At 43.8% G+C, this 17,506-nt stretch overlaps 1 long non-coding RNA gene across 1 annotated transcript; it reads right to left on the bottom strand.

Moving 5' to 3' along the window:
• Positions 1–5,656: 5,656 nt before the first annotated feature.
• LOC125437483 lies at positions 5,657–15,176 on the bottom strand. The gene is made up of 3 exons (XR_007245222.1): positions 15,125–15,176; positions 7,979–8,101; positions 5,657–6,902 (listed from the first exon to the last, which is right to left on the bottom strand). It is a non-coding gene; the product is annotated as an uncharacterized LOC125437483 (long non-coding RNA).
• Between the last annotated feature and the right edge of the window lie 2,330 nt (positions 15,177–17,506).

Below are 17,506 nucleotides of genomic sequence, written 5' to 3'. Positions count from 1 at the left end.
CAGAGCTCAAGAGGCATCTTATTTCTTCCACCTGACTGTTTTGCTCTCTGGTCAGTTTCTCCATCCGCTTGTGCTGGACATATTGTGTGCACCTGAGGGGATTCTCCCTGCTGCCTTGTCCAGAGTGTTACCCCACTGAGTTCCCCCAATATATAGGAACACATGAAGCTGCCTGATACCAAAGTTACTATCCACATCGACTAGTATCTGCAGCACTCCAGAGACCAAGGCAAAGGCCTTTTGTGTGAACTGCTATCAGGTCCTTTCAATGGAAGGGACTGAGGGTTGAATGTGGGACCTTCTACATACAAGGCTCTCTTGCTGAGTCATAGTCCCTCCCTGGATAAAACTGTAATAGTATCCAGGGACATAGAAGACTGGGTGTGTGGATCTTGTCTTTGCAGCCTCTGACACTATGATGCTCTAGTAAATACAACTCTTGACATAGAAACTGGCATTTGTCTAGTTCCTGCATTCTCCTCTCTATTTTTGCCGGGCAGTTCTGTGGGAGGGTGGTAGTTGTGCTGCAGCCAGAGACAGCACCACTTCCTAAGAACCTTACTGCTCTTCTATATTTCTTCTTTAACTGTTATATATCATTTTCTGCTGCTGCTACTGCTGCTGCTGCTCTGTGTGAGGGACAGAGAGATTGATTGATTGTTTGTTTGTTTGATTGATATGTAGATCCTTATAATCATGATACCAGGTAAGGAGAATTAGAAGAAAAGTGGCTGTTTTCAGTAGCAGCCACCACATAAACTTACCAAAATGTTAACTTTGGTCCATCATGTCTTCTGTTAGATACATGACAGAGATTCCTACACAGGCAGTGTTCTGTAAAGAAGGGGTCATTGCAGTAATGTCCCAGTGTCTTAAGTAATCAAGGTTAACCCGGAGATAAGAGTTTTAACAAGGCGTCCTCTGAAATGGTGTTGTTTTGAGCAAGAATGGGACAAAGAGGATACTATGGAAGAGGACACAGAGTAGATTGTTATACCTACTGCAGGATCAGAATCCAGACCACAATATTGTGTAAGCATTTCTCACCCACTGTAGCAGGTACCTGGAAAATCCAGTGGGGTTGCAACCCTAACACGACAGGGAGAAAGAATTATGCAGTATTTATGTATATATGTATTCATTTTGTTTTATAGGCTGCCCTTCCCTATATGGGCTGTACTTCCCTATCGGCTGTACTTGTCAGTACTTGTCAGATCAGGGTTCTGTCTGGAACACCTCCCTCTAGGAGTGGGCGCATGTTTTCCTATGAAAGTTTTGCCCCAACCCACACATACCGGACTCCAACTTCAGCACGAATTTCTGCTCCACCACATCCCATGTACCATGTGGGTTTCTTCCACTTGCCTTGCTCCCAGAGGATTTTATATTTTCAAACATCAGGTGCCCCCATCTTTTGTTGGAGTTGACCACACAGAGAACAGCTAACACACTGATTGAAAGGGTAAAAAGTAAATGTTTATTAGGAACTACATTTAGGATAGGAAAGAGGTAACGATAGCATGCCTTCCTTCTCAGTTCCTTTGCACATTAGACATTGCTACATCCAACATTTTAATCTGCTTAACCATTATTCTGTTCCCCCCTTTTAAAAAAGGCTCTGTGTACATGGTGTGTGGGGGGAGGGGCAGGCAGTAAGGTGGTAGTGAGTTAGCATTTGTGTGGCTTTCACAAGGCCTGTGTTCTCCCTGAAACTGGACAAACTCTGGGCTGCTCCCAGATTCACTTTTGATGCTAGTGCAGCATCTGTCTCAAAAAGCATAATCCGCTGTGGGTTAGCCCCTCAAAGTAAGAATGTCCAAACACAGCAGGACAGCAGCATTTGTAGATATCCTAACAAAAAAACCTGTCTCCTGACTGGTTGATGCCTCCAGGCATATGTCAGACAATTCACAGCATGACTATTGTACAGACTACCACCTAGCACTTCTAATTTAGGAGAGCAAGCATCACTACATTGGAGACCTGCTATGGATCTACATGAAAGCTAGGGCCGTGATGCATTTTCAAGGCCAACAGAATTAAAGAAGAATCAAACTAATCCACACCATCCATTATTAGCCAATTAAATGGGAAACACAAGATGCACTTAAGACTGAATGAAAATATGTGTTTGCGGGTGGATGCACACCTGTGGCTACATGAATCAGATGTCTGCCATCTCTGTCCATATTGCACCTTTTTTGCCCACAACTGAATAGGCAATACTGATGTAGAAGCAACGTGACATTTATTTGCTTGGCATATTCATACTTTTTTCTTTTTAATGAAAACTGAGGCAGCTCACAAAAATACCTGAAAACAAACAGAACAAACTAAATGTTATTCACTAAGATTGTTCTCAGCATCACATAGTGTGTTGTGCTTAGTAACCTAGCACAGACCCCCTCAAAGAACCACCTCTTGGAAAGGAAAAAAAATCGCGTTCTTTCCCCACAGCATGACCAGAAATTTGATCCTCTTCCTCCTGTCTGGGCCTCATGCTGCTGCTGCCGCTGCCGAAGTTGTGGCTTCCTGGGGCTTGGAATCCGTGTGAGTGGCTACATGGCTATGACTCATTTGGAAGGAATGAGACTAATCTATGCACTGTTCGTCTTCTCTGTGTCACAGATGAGCCTCCGTGCTTGATGGTTTTGCCTGTTTTATATGGTCTTGAGGAGGAATCCGATTCTGATTATTGCCAGTAGAAGAGTTGGATATTTGAGACCAGCAGCAGGTAGAAATCAGGGCTATCCTGTTAGCGCTACAAAGGTGGCTGCTGTGGGGAGATGAAGGGAAGGAGTTTGTAAGCTGCTTTGAGACTCCTTGCAGTAGAGAAAAGCGGGGTATATAAATCCAAACTTTTCATCTTCTATTGCAGAAAATCTTCTATCACCACTACTTTCAGACCCCAGCTGTTGCTTAGTGCAGCAGTGGGAGAAAATGTGGGTTAAAAGAAGAAGAAGAGTTTGAATTTATACCCCCCCCCCTTTCTCTCCTGTAGGAGACTCAAAGGGGCTTACAATCTCCTTTCCCTTCCCCCCTCACAACAAACACCCTGTGAGGTGGGTGGGGCTGAGAGATCTCCAAAGAACTGCGACTAGCCCAAGGTCACCTAGCTGGCATGTGTGGGAGTGCACAGGCTAATCTGAATTCCCCAGATAAGCCTCCACAGCTCAGGTGGCAGAGCGGGGAATCAAACCCGGTTCCTCCAGAATAGAATGCACCTGCTCTTAATCACTACGCCACTGCTGCTCCTGCATGCAAAGTCCATGGAGCTGCATAGAACAGTTCCCCAGGGTTCGGGGAAGTATCCCGGTTGGTTTCCTGACAGCAAGCCATGTTGGAGGCAGTGTGGCTATGCAGGCTGCGCCATTTCCAGCCATGGTACAACTACTACAACTACTTCACCTGGATTCACAACTAAATTTCAGAGACAAAGAGCAGTTCCTCTGGAGAAAATGGCTGCTTTCGCATCACTCTTTCGCATCACACCCTGCTGAGGTCCCTCCCCTCCCCAGGCTCCACCCCCAAATCTCCAGGAATTTCACAGCTCAAAGATGGCAGCTTAGTTCGCCTGGCGAAGGAGAAGAGCCCCATCTCTTCAAGAAGAGGTGCACCTTGGTTTTTGTTTCCAGGGCTTTCAGTGATGTTCGATTTTCTTTTTATGAGTTGTGGGGGGAATATTTTGGTGCTATTGTTAAATTTTGTTGTTGTTTTTAGAGGTACTAATGGCCTATTTAAATGAACAAACGAACAAAATAAAAGCTTGCATGAACATGGGGAGGGCTCAGGATTCAATGGTAGAGCGTCCGCTTGACATTCTGGAGACATGACTTTCAGCTCCTGGCATCTCTAGTTAAAAAGAACAGGTGGTAGGTTATGTGCAAGACCTCTGCCTGTGACCCGGAGAGCCACTGCTTGTCAGAGTATACAGTATTGACCTTGATCTGAGCCAGAGCACTCAACCATGCAACACTATCCAATATGCCTCTCTAAGCAGGCTGGGGCTGCTTCTACCTAGTGACTCTTCCACTGATGAACAATTCCATTTTTGCAATAAGAGGCCCCTTCTGCACATGTAGAATAATGCACCTTCTTCAATCCTGGCCAATGCACTTCTTGTAAGCTGAATTCCACTGTAAAGGGACAGCAACCACTTGCAAAACACCAGGAAAGTGGATTGAAAGTGCATTATTCTTCATGTGTGGAAGGGGGCATTGGTAAGCTGAAGAGGGTTTTTCCCACAGCATTTATTATGGCACATGTATTTCACTTAAAATCTGGTAATGTCCAGTTTCATGGCCAAGATTTTGCTGTTAAATGAGATATAGTTCCCTTGCTAGGAGGATTTTTTAAGTAAGGTTTTTTCAGGACGCCAATTTAATGTAGCAATCACTGTTTTAAATTAAATTAATATTTTAGAGTTTATGGGGCTGAGTTTTTCATGTTAGATATTATTTATTGGTTGTTATTTACTCGCCCCTCTTGTTATTGTATTTTATGTTGATGTTGTACACCACCCAGAGCCCTCTGGGGATGGAGCGGTACACCAAATTGAATTAATAATAACAACAACAACAACAACAACAACAACAACAAGCCTCTGGGTGAGGCTCGAATTGTAATGAAGGCCAACAACCAGCTAAAGATCTGGCAGCTGTGAAATCTACAACAACAACAACAACAACAACAACAATAATAGTGCTGTTGCTAATTTTAAAGAGGGGTGGGATGGTTGTCTTTATTGTCTTTATTATTTTTTTTGATGGAAACTGCCTAGAGAGTTTTTTGGAGAGGTTGTGTACAAATATTTTGAAGAAACAATAAATACAACATCTAACTGGAGGTTCGTCATGCTTAGTCAGCGTAAGAACGAGCCTTGATTCTCGGAGATAACATCTGGTGGGGGGTAGGCCTAGGCAACATTCTCCACTGGATATATTATCATCCCTGGAAGAGAAGAGGATCATGCTGGCAGGGGATGATGGGAACTGTAGTCCATAACATCTGGAGGGGCACGAGTTTGACACCTACAATTTAGTGTGTTGTTTCATAAAATCTTAAGGTTGCCCTGTGATGCCCAGGTTACAGAGATCAGATCTGCTGCAGAAAATGGCAGCTTTGGAGGGCATTATGCCCACCGAGGTCCCTCTCTTTCCCAAGCCCTACCATTCCTAGGCTCCACACTCATATCTCCAGGAATTTCCCAACCCAGAGAAGGCAACCTGATATTGACTGCTTAGCCATGGCCAATCACGTCACAGGGGGCATCCTGCCTCTGTCATCAGCTCCTTCATAGAGTTGGAGAGAAGAATTTAATTACTGCCTTTCTCTTTTGCTGCAATGCGATAGCTCATTAATTTATGTGTTATCATAATTGCGCAATTATGAAAGTATGCATAACCACATTTATCCCAGAGGAAGGAATCCAGTTTTTTTGCATAAGAAGATTATGCAGGTGACGTGTGTTAAACCTCAGGTTAGCTCACCTTATCTTGTTGAACTCTGTTATTTGAAGCGCTTTTCTTCCACACCAGCTCTAATATGTGGTAAGCTGGGCTAGGCAAAAAATGCTTTGGCCAACAGGGAAATCAGGTACAGGTTTCCCTGCTCCGTACAGCTCAGTCCTTTTCAGGTAAATAACAGAACTCTCACAAACAATCCAGCTTTATTCATGAACAGAACAGATGTAAAAATATACATTTTCATTCATTTACACCCCACTCTCCTCCATAATGGTGACCCCAAAAAGCGGATATATTTCCATTCTACACTCACAATAACCCTGTGAGGGTGACTGGGGCAAGGGCACAGGTTAGGGTTAGGGCTACCACCACCTTTACCTCATGACCCTTCTTTGTTCCTCTTCTCTTCCTGTGCTGACCAGTGCTGTTGCCAGGCCAATTCAGGTAAGTGCTGTTACATGTGCTCCACCCTGATGCCTGCCTTGTGCCTGTGTGCACATAAGATTTAAGGGGCACGTGGCAGGCATGGGGGTACCTGATCTCCTTCTGCAAGCACTCCAGATCTGAGCTGCTTGTCTCCAGACACGTGCTTGCCACATTGAATGTGGAAGCAGGTTTGGGGAGGGAACTCTTCCAGTCTGTTTCACAAACTGTGTCTCCCAGCCACTCAACAACTGTCTGGCCCATTTGTTTTCTGTTTACTGAACCTTTTCTTTGAAAATCCCACTTCTCCAAAAAAGAACTGTACAGCTTGTCTTGAAACACGATAGTAACAGATCTGGTGCTGCTTAAAAAACATTAAAAGAATAATTAGCAGTCTGGAAAGCCGGAGTTTGCACCCAGAATTAATCCTGAGCTGGAAATATCTTTTTGTTGCATTGCCACCAATTCACGAACATAAACATCTTGCTCATTAGAACAGCTTTGATGTAATTCATGGTGCCTGGCAAGCGTGCCAGCCTCCTGCATCTTATCAGAGTCACATGAGTCTCTGCTGCCTTGTTGTCTCCTTCTAGACAAATATTCCCAGACCTAATTTCTCCCAATTAGATACAGTTCATGTACCATGAACTTCCTCCCACAGGATAAGTGGATCTTCTCAGAGACAGCAGTTGAGAAATCCTACCTTGCTGCTTCTGTGTTATCTTTGCACAAGTATTTTCTGCTATGAGAAGCCTTGTTGGCCCTAGGAAGACGAAGCTCTTAGCTGTCTGCGAAAGGACAAAGCTGCTTTTGAAAACATCTCCATGCTTCTGTCATTGTTTCTTTGAAGTAGCAACAGGCGATGTCTTCCTGACCTTGTATTTTGCTGGCTTCTGCTGATGTCACTGAGTGTTGACCAGCTAACCTTCCATGATGAAGATCTGAGATCCCTTGATGCGATGCCCAGCACAGGTGAGAAGCACACAGTCTGCTGGCGTTCTTGTTCCCAGGAAACTGCTCCGGGAAGGAAATCGCACCTGTGATCCAAATGAGTTGTTATTCTGTATCTCAAAAAGTTCCTAAAGATATTCTGCTTTTTGTCTACAGCAAAGCACTGCAGTTTAAAACAATGCAAATGCAATACAGGTTAATATTTGGGTAACTAATTACAACACTTAGGCTTGCTACTATTTGCTGTAGTCCATCTCCCATCTTGATGATCACAAATATAATATGTACAATATACGCAATATGCATTTCTGTCTTGACTGAATTCTGTCTGTCTGCCTGTCTCCTTCTGATAGGAAAATGTTATGATCACAACAGCAACACAATTGGGCCATCAATCACCAATGGGGGTAGATTTTCCAGATTCCCATAAAATCTCACAGGCAGTCAGCTTATACCCTGTTTGATAACACCAGGCCTATCTAAAGAGGATAGTGAAATGATGTTGCCAATAGACAAAGTATTAGTTTTGGTGTACTTGAGGAACTCCCCATGTACAGAAGAGTATTAGTTTGCCAAAAAAAAGAAAAAAAAAGTCTGATAAAGATTCAACATGCTGGAATGTTGAGGGCAGTTAGAGATGTGTTCAGAAATTAGTGGGGTGGGACACAGATGACCTGCATGAACAAGGACAACCCACCTCAAGGCCTGTATTTCTCTCAGAATTAGAACTGACTATAGATACCCATTCTTTTGGAGCAAATAAAACTTTGGAGGGCAGAGTCCATGGTACATCACAGAGTTTAGGAGAAATGGAAATCCTACATCATGTCATTTCTGCCCTCTCCAGACACTGCCTCCAAGAATTTCCTGTCAGATTTGGCAACCCTAAATGAGTACGTAACTCACAGTTTCAAGATTGGGATGTAGTGCTGAAAATAGAATGGTGGGGCATGTACTACAAGGTCTCTGTGCAGCACAGAAGAGTGGTGGTAAAATAAACCTTTCATGTATTGTGCTGCTCAGGTATCGGGTGAAATTAGCAGTTTCCTTATCAAGTCCTAAACTTCAGCAATCCGTGCAAGAAAGCAAGAGAGGCTAGATACGGAGTTTCAGACGTAGATGAGTAGGAAGTTACTTACCTGTCTCAGTCTCTTGGCTACTGCATTAAGGGGGTAGGAGAGTTGCCAAGTGTTTATTCTGCCCCAACAGTGTGTATATGTGTGCCTGCCTGGGGAAAGGCAATAAGACCTTCAGCCAAATACCTGCCAGATAATTTAAATCAATATGTTAATTTCAGTCTTCTTTAACTCTCTGCTCCCCATTTCTCTAACTGTCCCATGCCCTCTCATTCCTCTAATGTCTACCACATGTTAGATCATCAGTCCTGTACAACACTGGCTGTTCTACCTGGCAGCATACCATGGAGATTTCAGGCAGCAATATTACTATCCATCCTTTGAACTGGAGGAGCTGTGGATTGATCCAGGGAATTTTTTCCTTCTCATTTTGCAGCAATTCATAAATCAGAAATTACAAAAACAAAACTAAACGCCTTCATAGACACAAGCAATAATAACTATGATTATGATTAAGTTTCTGATGGTGATAATTATTCTGTCATCATTGGTGATGATGGCCTGGAGCCAAGATTTATTTTCTGCTGATGGAAGAGAGTGCGACTTCCTTCCTGCCTTCCTTTGCTCCCACTACAGCCTGAAGTGTTCCCCCAATATTGCTTGGGAGGGCACGGAACACCACAAAGCGGGAGTCAGAGGTCTGCAGCAAGAGAGAGGAGTTGGCAAAAATAGCCATCCCTCCCATCCTCAGAAATCCACCGCTGTATCCAATCCAGTTGCAAAAATCTACCAGAGGTGGAACTATTTAGACATTTTTTGGGGAAACTTTATCTACTGCTGCTGTGGCTGGTCGGTTTTTAAAAAATCTTGATTGACTGATGTTTGTTTTTATTATTGCTTGGAGAAAGGCAGATAAATGTTAAGATCACAAGTTCTATATAAAATTGACAACGCTGGTGCAATCCACCTGGCTTGTGTTGGTGCCCTAACATTACATTGTTAATGTGATATAAGAAAAAAATGTTTAAAAATTCCTTTTGAAAACAGAGGATATGGGGAGGACAAAACGGCTGAAGGGGAGGTTGAGTGGGTGAGGGTCAGGGGTTTGGTGGGACAGAGAAATAAAGACCATTTCAACATGACCGCACGGTCAAGGGAACCTTGCTTGATACAGATTTTTTAAAATCACGATAAAAGTGTTTATGAAAACAGCAGAGAAAAAATGATGGGAAGACATTTACAAAACCAAACAGACGAAAAAATATGTGGAATGCAAAGGAAAAAAATGTAGCCTTTGGTGGCAAGATTTGTTGTAAACAATTAAGATCACTGTTTGAACCACACAAGTAAGGCAAATACCAAATTATCTCTTTGAGTCTTTGCCACAAAGAGAGTTTTGTGTACCAGAAAGCTGATTTTCAACCCACCAGATCCTCAGAGATACTCACAGTATGGGATTGTAGCCATCATCTTAAACCTCGCTGTTAACCATAAATGTCCATATTAAAAACTGCTAGCAGCCAACATAAGATCATAAGAAAAGCCATGGACCAAGGCCTATCAAGCCCAGCAGTCTGTTCAACCAGTGGTCAACCAGGTGCCTCTAAGGAAGCCCACAAATAAGACTACTGAAGTAGCATTAATATCCTGCCCATGTTCCAAAGTGCCTGACATAATCGGCCCAATTCTCTGATGCTAGACAGAACACGTATGCATCATGACTAGTAGCCATGGATAGCCCTGTCCTCCATGAACATGTTCACTCCACTCTTGAAGAAGAAGATGAAGAAGAAGAAGAAGAAGAGGAGGAGGAGGAGGAGGAGGAGGAGGAGGAGGAGGAGGAGGAGGAGTTTGGATTTATATCCCCCCTTTCTCTCCTGTAGGAGACTCAAAGGGGCTTACAATCTCCTTGCCCTTCTCCGCTCACAACAAACACCCTGTGAGGTAGGTGGGGCTGAGAGAGTTCCGAGAGGCTGTGACTAGCCCAAGGTCACTCAGCTGGTGTGTGTGGGAGTGCACAGGCTAATTTGAATTCCCCAGATAAGCCTCCACAGCTCAGGCGGCAGAGCGGGGAATCAAACCCGGTTCCTCCAGATTAGAATGCACGAGCTCTTAACCTCCTACGCCACTTTTGCTCCCAGTTGGCAGCCATCAAAACATCCTGGAGCAGGGAGTTCCACAATTTAACTATGTGTTGTCTGAAGAATCACTTCCTTTTGTCTGTTTTGAATCTCTCAGGCTTCAGCTTCAATTCCACATCTTATTTCTTTGCTTTATTAAAGCTATTTTATGGGTTGCCATTATTGGGAGGGAGCTTGGCAGTGATGTGTTGCCATAGAGTTCGCTCTCCAAAGCTGTCATTTTCTCCGGGGGAACTGACCTTTAATTTAAAAAGCCAAGGTGGCTTCCAAATAAACAGAAGAAAACTATCAGCAGTCCAATTAACAATAAAACAGTCAAGTGCAAAGTGTTTTACCAGGCACAACACAGTCTGGATGCTAAATGAGAACTCTTCTGAGAGGGCGTTTTGAAGTCAGGCACTACAGAAAAGTCCCTGAAGGGGTACAGGGGAAGTGGTAGTCCTTCAAGAGTTCAAAAAGGTTTAGGACACAGTATACCTCAATTTCAGGAGCTCCCAGCCATTGGTCTCACTGGCAACATGTGGTCTGACCCTGGACCCTGGATACTAGGATAATCAAATTCAATTGGCTTGTGTTGTCCACACAGTTGACAATAGCTTAACATTGATGCCTCATCCCGCAGTGTGTGGCACATTCTGTAAAGAAGAAGAAGAGGAGGAGTTTGGATTTATATCCCACCTTTCTCTCCTGTAAAGAGACTCAAGGTGGCTTACAAGCTCCTTTCCCTTCCTCTCCCCACAACAGACATCTTGTGAGGTAGGTGAGGCTGAGAGAGTTCCAAAGAACTGTGACTAGCCCAAGGTCACCCATCAGCAATTTAGGAGTGCGGAAACACATCTGGTTTGCCAGATAAGCCATCCAATCAGGTGGAGGAGTGGGGAATCAAACCTGGTTCTCCAGATTAGTATCCACCTGTTCTTAACCACAGTCACTGGGCCTGCTCTTAAGCCAGTCACAGATCACATAAACAATGAGGCAAAAACATTTCCTACTGCCCAAAGCAGAAAAATACACCAGAAGGGCTAAAGAGTTTGACAGGGGGGATTCCACTCTATTTTTAACAATTCCGATTAGCATCTTGTAAATTGGAGACTGAGCAACGCATGCTTTGCCACCTGGGAGCACTAGATGGCGCTGTGTTTTCATCTTTCTCCATATCCTTCTTGGTCTAATTACGAGGCAGGCACCTGCTAATGAAAGCATCTAGTCCCCAGGGCTGTCAGCCTGACATGTTCAGTGTCGCTGTGCTCGCTGCAAATTCCAAAGGAAATCTGTTGATCCGGAGCATATTTCACCTGTCTGCGCGACTGGATGTATTCCGGAAGGTTCCATTACATGACGTAATGCTGTTAGGGACCCAGCGGCTGAGATGCAATTCAGAGTGCCTGCAGGAAACCACAGCATCTGTGCAGTGCTGGACTTCACTGGCGGTGGACGCATGCAACTATCGTCAATCCGATGGCTTTATTTAGTCATCACCAGGAGAACTCTTTTGCATTTTCCTTCCTGTTTTTGTGCAGCGGTGATACACCCATTAATTTGCAACTGGATCGGCAATCCTGTGTTCTAAACCTTTCAAAGATCATCACAATCTGGATGAATTAATTCCTTCAGAGGTGTTTTGTAAGGGTCTTTATTATTCAGGTAACCAAAAAAACAACTTCAAATTAAGTGGATAACTCCTGCTCCACCCAGCATCTTTGTTCCCAATTATGCCGCCATTCAGATTATTTGAAGAGCCAATTTGCTTTGCCTAGTATCCTTGCTTTTTGCCCACTGCAAGGGATGTTTGTCACCATGTTAAAAATGTATTTATGGCAATCCAGCCAAGGTGCCCCACCCACAGAAGCAGCCCTATGTCTTTTGCCCGATGTAGAAACACCTGTGTTAATCAGATGCACACCCTAATGTGCATGCAAACGTGTACAGTATTGCTCCAAAAATACATTTGAATATGTTCAGCCTTGTTCTCATTCTTTTATTCACAGAAGACTTTCATGCACCCAACAGGCCTTGCACAAGCAAAACAGCTAAAATTGTGCCACGTATCCTCACACTGTCTTTCCCACATGCGCAGGGCCTACCGTCTTTCTCCAAAAATAAGACAGTGTCTTATATTAATTTTTGCTCCCAAAGATGTGCTATGTCTTATTTTCAGGGAATGTCTTATTTTTCCACTCCACAGCTGCATGCTCTGGTGTTCTGTTCAACGGGCATGCTTCCAAACAAAAACTTTGCTATGTCTTACTTTCGGGGGATGTTTTATATTTAGCACTTCAGCAAAACCTCTACTACGTCTTATTCTCAGGGGATGTCTTATTTTTGGAGAAACAGGGTAGCAATTTTGAAACCTGATACAATTTTGAAACTTAAGCACCTGAAATCAGCTGAACCATTTGTTGTATTTTTGATACGGACCGTTTCTTTCTTTAAAAATATGTTAAAGAACAATGCTGTTTCTACAGCTACTGCTGGTGTGAGTGGAATTGTGTAGAACACATTTTCCTTTGTGCTAACACACCACTGGATTCAACCAATATTTTGTTTATGTGCAGTTGAAGCTGGATTGGGAGCGATATCTATGCAACATTATATTTGTGTTTGTTTAAAGTATTTATAGACTACTTTTCCAAAACCGAACTTGATTAACAACTCCGTCAGTATAAGCATAATGTAATGATGTTTCTTTGTTATGCCGAGACATTTTAAAAATTGAAGCTAACAACCTGACCAAAAGGAAAAATACAGCAGGCAAGCCTCGACTTTGTATTGACCAGGAAGAATTAGACAATGGAATGATATATCAAATTGAACCAACCTGTTTTGATTAAATTTTTCCTTGAGGGCAAAAATGTATTTTTCCCCCTGCAAACATGTCACTGAAGACATGTGTCCCCTTCTTGCATTCGTCTCAGACTGTGGACAAAAATCCTCTCAGGAATATCAATCAATCAATCCATCAAGGCTGCCAAATCTGAACCACTTTTTACACACAAAAGTTTCAGAAGAACTTACTCAGATAGAAAGGGCAACAAAGGGCGTTGCAAATGCGACTGCAAATCAACTCCACCTGGACACATGGCAGATATGCCTCACCCCCCCCCCCACCCTCCCACCTATGAGGTGGACCAAATTTTCCCCACCCCCCACAATGACTTCACAGATGCCATGGAGAGAAATACATCTTACTATGACGTGCCTCTGAAGATGCCAGCCATCTACTATACAAGCGTGCTCAAAAAAACTACTTTTATTTGTAGATGGATAGTAGAGAAACCATCTGAATTCTTGCTTTGCTGCCACAAATAATATACACTAGAGGAATCTATACCTCATATCTAACTTTCATCATGGCATCATCTGAAGATACTTAAATCTGGAGATTGGAGCTATGAACAGACACCATTCTACAGACCTGAGAAAGGTCCCAGATTTGCAGAAAAAATCTGAAATGTAAACATATATATATACCCACATACATAGAAAGGATTACATCTTCAAATAATATAAGTACCAAATGCCCTCTGCAATTGTGGCCATTGTGCAGGGTGCTAGTCAATCCTAGCAATATTGCCAGTCTTTACACCTTAGTTTCTGTTGATAAAAGAGGCAGGGCCCTTTTCAGACATGTTTTGGCCTTTGAGGGATGTCTCCTTAGAGCATGGCCCTGAAGCAACCACTGGCAGGCCTGGCTACTTGCCAGCAGTGACCACATGAAAGCTAATGTGGTGCAATGGTTAGAGCTTCAAGGTAGGATCTGGAAAATCCATTTGAATCACCACCCTGTTGTGGAGGCACCTTGGGTCAACCCTGTGCTCCCAGACTAGCCTACCTCACATAGTTATTGCGAGGATAAAATTCAGATCAGGAGAATGATGTAAACTGCTTTGGTTCCCCATTGGGAAATAGATGAGGTATAGATTAAATAAATAAATAATATAGCTGAAGATGGAGCAGATAAAAGACAGGTTGGCTGATGGATGGGAAGGAGAGAAGGAAGCAGGGAAAGGGGAGGATATGGGAGCTGCCAGAAAGAGGGAAAGAGAAAATAGTGAGGGAGCAGATAACAGCAGGGGGGGAAAAGCTCCCTGGAAGTCTTTATGGGCCCCTTCCCCTTGTTTTATTATATTTCTGCTTTGTCAGAGACCTTTGCCTGGTTCTTCCCATCCCTCTTCCAACAGGGCATCTGGTCCATTTAAACATACTTCAATTCTCCATTCTGTGGTTCCAAATAGTAATTTGAGTCGGACTTCCCACTCCACTCATTCCTAGATTGGGGTATGCACTGCTTCTTTCAGGGCAAGGATTCATTTTGGATCTCACATTGCCCAAAATAGACAGAAATTTAGAATCATAGAGTCATAAAAAACATATACGCTATCCAATCCCTTGCTCAGTGCAGGATCAGCCTAAAGTATCCCTGACAAGTGTTCATCCAGCACCTACTTGAAGATGACCAGTAGAGATTGAAAGTGTAGAGGAGTCAAGTTCTAAAACAGTGAAGCCCATTCCACTTAGCTGGAAAGTCCCCTCACCCTGTGTACATAGTAGACTCTGAGGAAGTTGGTAGCCTGTGGTAAAGAACTCTGATGGCAGGAATAATTATCTGACCAACCATATGTGTTTGGTGAGAGGAAGGGAAAGGAGCTTGTAAACCACCTTGAGTCGCCTTACAGGAGAGAAAGGTGGGGTATAAATCCAAACTCCTCCTCCTCCTCCTCCTCTTTGTGGACAAAAGTAGGCAAACAGAATGCTCAGTAAAGAGAGACCTTGTCTGGGATCATAATAGCTGTGGATTTGAATAAAGTCAACAAAGCAATACCCACCTGGCAACTAGACTACCTCCCTCAGCTGGGCACACAGCCACAGAGAAAGCTGATGATGAAGAGATCCAGGTTTTGAACAGACAACAAGCAGCCAAATCACACACACACCCTCCCAAGACTTCTAAGGAAGTCCATCCCAAGGGGTAGAGGGCTGTTCACCATCCCCAGTCTTTCTGCAATTCACATAACTGAGTGCTGGAGGTCAGGTTGGACTTTCCCAAGAGCCTGTCCTAACTTCTCACCTGTGGTGTTCAGAGTTGCAGGGATGCTCTGGTAGCTGTTGTTGAATGCCTGTATGAACTGTTGTGTGCTGACATCAGCCAGTGCTCAGGACCTAAAGCTGATCCTGCCATTGATTGCTGGCTGGAGCTAATTTGTGTTGTGGCAACTTTAGGCCCCAAGGGGCATGGCTTCCCCATAATGAAGCATCTGGGAGATCAGAATCTTCTTAAAAACAACTAGACAACTGTTCAACACTATATATCGCTGAACTCTTGTTCTCTTTCCTGTGTCATTCTAAAACCAACTGCAACTATTCTGGCAGTTATTCTTCTGATGAAACTGCTGAATCCAACTGCTTAAGGACCTTTAGGGTTTCAACATCCTCCGGTCCAATGACCTTCATGCAAGAGTTTAAAGTTCTAATGGATACAGAAGCTGAATAGGTCTTCTCAGCTCACCAGAAGCCTGGCAATGAATATCTTCCTTAGTGTTTGGTATATTGGATGGTTACATAATCAGAAACTCTTTGATATCGGAAACCAATATTGCTTGTGTTGCTCAAGATTTTGTACTACATATCTGTCTGCTACACAAGGATGTTATTAACAAAGCTGAAATCTGTTCTTTCAAATGGGACTTGAACATGGTTATCTTAGATGAATTATTTACAGAGGCTGCCAACTTGGGAGGGGCTATGGCTCAGTAGAAGACAAGTTTTGATTTATACTCCACCTTTCTCTCCTGTAATGAGACTCAGGGTGGCTTACAAACTCCTTTCCCTTCATCTCCCCACAACAGACCCCTTGTGAAGTAGGTGGAGCTGAGAGTTCTGATGGAACTGTGACTGTCACCCAGGTGAAATGTTGGAGTGGGGGAACAAACCTGGTTCACCAAATAAGAGTCCGCTGCTCATGTGGAGGAGTGGGGAATCAAACCCGGATCTCCAGATTAGAATCCACAGTTCTTAACCACTACACCACACCAGCTCTCATGCAGAAAGTCCCAGGCTTTTTTTTTGTTTGGATTTCTATCCCCTTTCTCTCCTGCAGGAGACTCAAAAGGGCTTACAATCTCCTTGCCCTTCCCCGCTCACAACAAACACCCTGTGAGGTAGGTGGGGCTGAGAGAGCTTCGAGAAGCTGTGACTAGCCCAAGGTTACTCAGCTGGCATGTGTGGGAGTGTACAGGCTAATCTGAATTCCCCAGATAAGCCTCTACAGCTCAGGTGGCAGAGCTGGGAGTCAAACCCGGTTCCTCCAGATTAGATACACGAGCTCTTAACCTCCTATACCACTGCTGCTCCTCAATCCTCAACATCTTCAGTTAAAAGGACCAGGTAGAAGTTGATGCAAAAGACATCCATTTGATATCCTGGAGAACTTTGCCAGTCTGAGTAGACAGAATTGACCTTGATGGACTAAAGGTCTCATTCAGCATGGCAACTTCATGTGCAGGTTAAGTCCCCAAGTGAGATTCTTATCTGCTATGGAAACTCCCTGGTTGTAAAAATTCACGCAGACAAGTAGCGAAAACTTTTTCTTTCTCCCTTTCTACTCAGCAACTGACTTTTAAGAGACTCTTCTCTGCTGCAAAAAGCTGTTCTGGGCCAACATAGCAAGGAGGCACAAGGTAAAGACCAGTGGCAAAACTGCCCGCCCCGCGCCCTGGATGCACGCCACTGGGGTCACGTGGGGGCGGAAAATCACCCCTAGATCCCATCCGAGGGGTGGGGTGTGGCGTGGTGTGCGCATATGCGGGACATCGTGTGAGACAGCAGATAGGTAGCACGAGGTGACCAAACATACAGTAATGTACATGTGTAACAGGAAAGAAAGGATTTCTTATTTTTATCTCCATGTAACCCTCCCTTTATGGTTAGTAAACTCATTTATAAAAAGCAACTGAGAATCTGTCTCTCTGTTCTACTCTGCTAATGTACATATACACCCAACACTGGTTCATAGGAACAGAAGGGGAAACAAAGAATGAATGCCTAGGTCTGCATTTCCTGTGTAACATCCAGAGGGTGGAGGTGTGGGGTGGGAATTGCCTGTCTCCACTGAGTCACAATGAAAGAAGTTCTCTGTATGCATCTCGAACTTATAAATCTCCTCGTGAAAATACCCTACGAATTTGAATGGTACAGAGAAAAGAAATGCAGTGATGAAGACAGGACTACACACTTGAGTATATTTCCACCCCACCTGTGGATAAGCAGATTTCATGCCTGTACTAACTCTGCCAAACCAGTTCAGGGAAGAAGTAACACGTATCATATAGACTTTTGTGTTTGTTCCTTGTCTTCAAAGAGCGGGGGGGAGGGCGGGGAGGGGGGAGAAAGGGGAGAACAAAGCCTTTCCTCATGCAAGGTTTAATTTAATTACCATTATTTGATGCAGAAT

Source organism: Sphaerodactylus townsendi, linkage group LG08, assembly GCF_021028975.2.
Source record: "Sphaerodactylus townsendi isolate TG3544 linkage group LG08, MPM_Stown_v2.3, whole genome shotgun sequence".
Lineage (NCBI taxonomy): Eukaryota > Metazoa > Chordata > Lepidosauria > Squamata > Sphaerodactylidae > Sphaerodactylus > Sphaerodactylus townsendi.
Note: the sequence above shows the minus strand (reverse complement) of the source record. Positions and strands in the feature narration are given on the sequence as shown.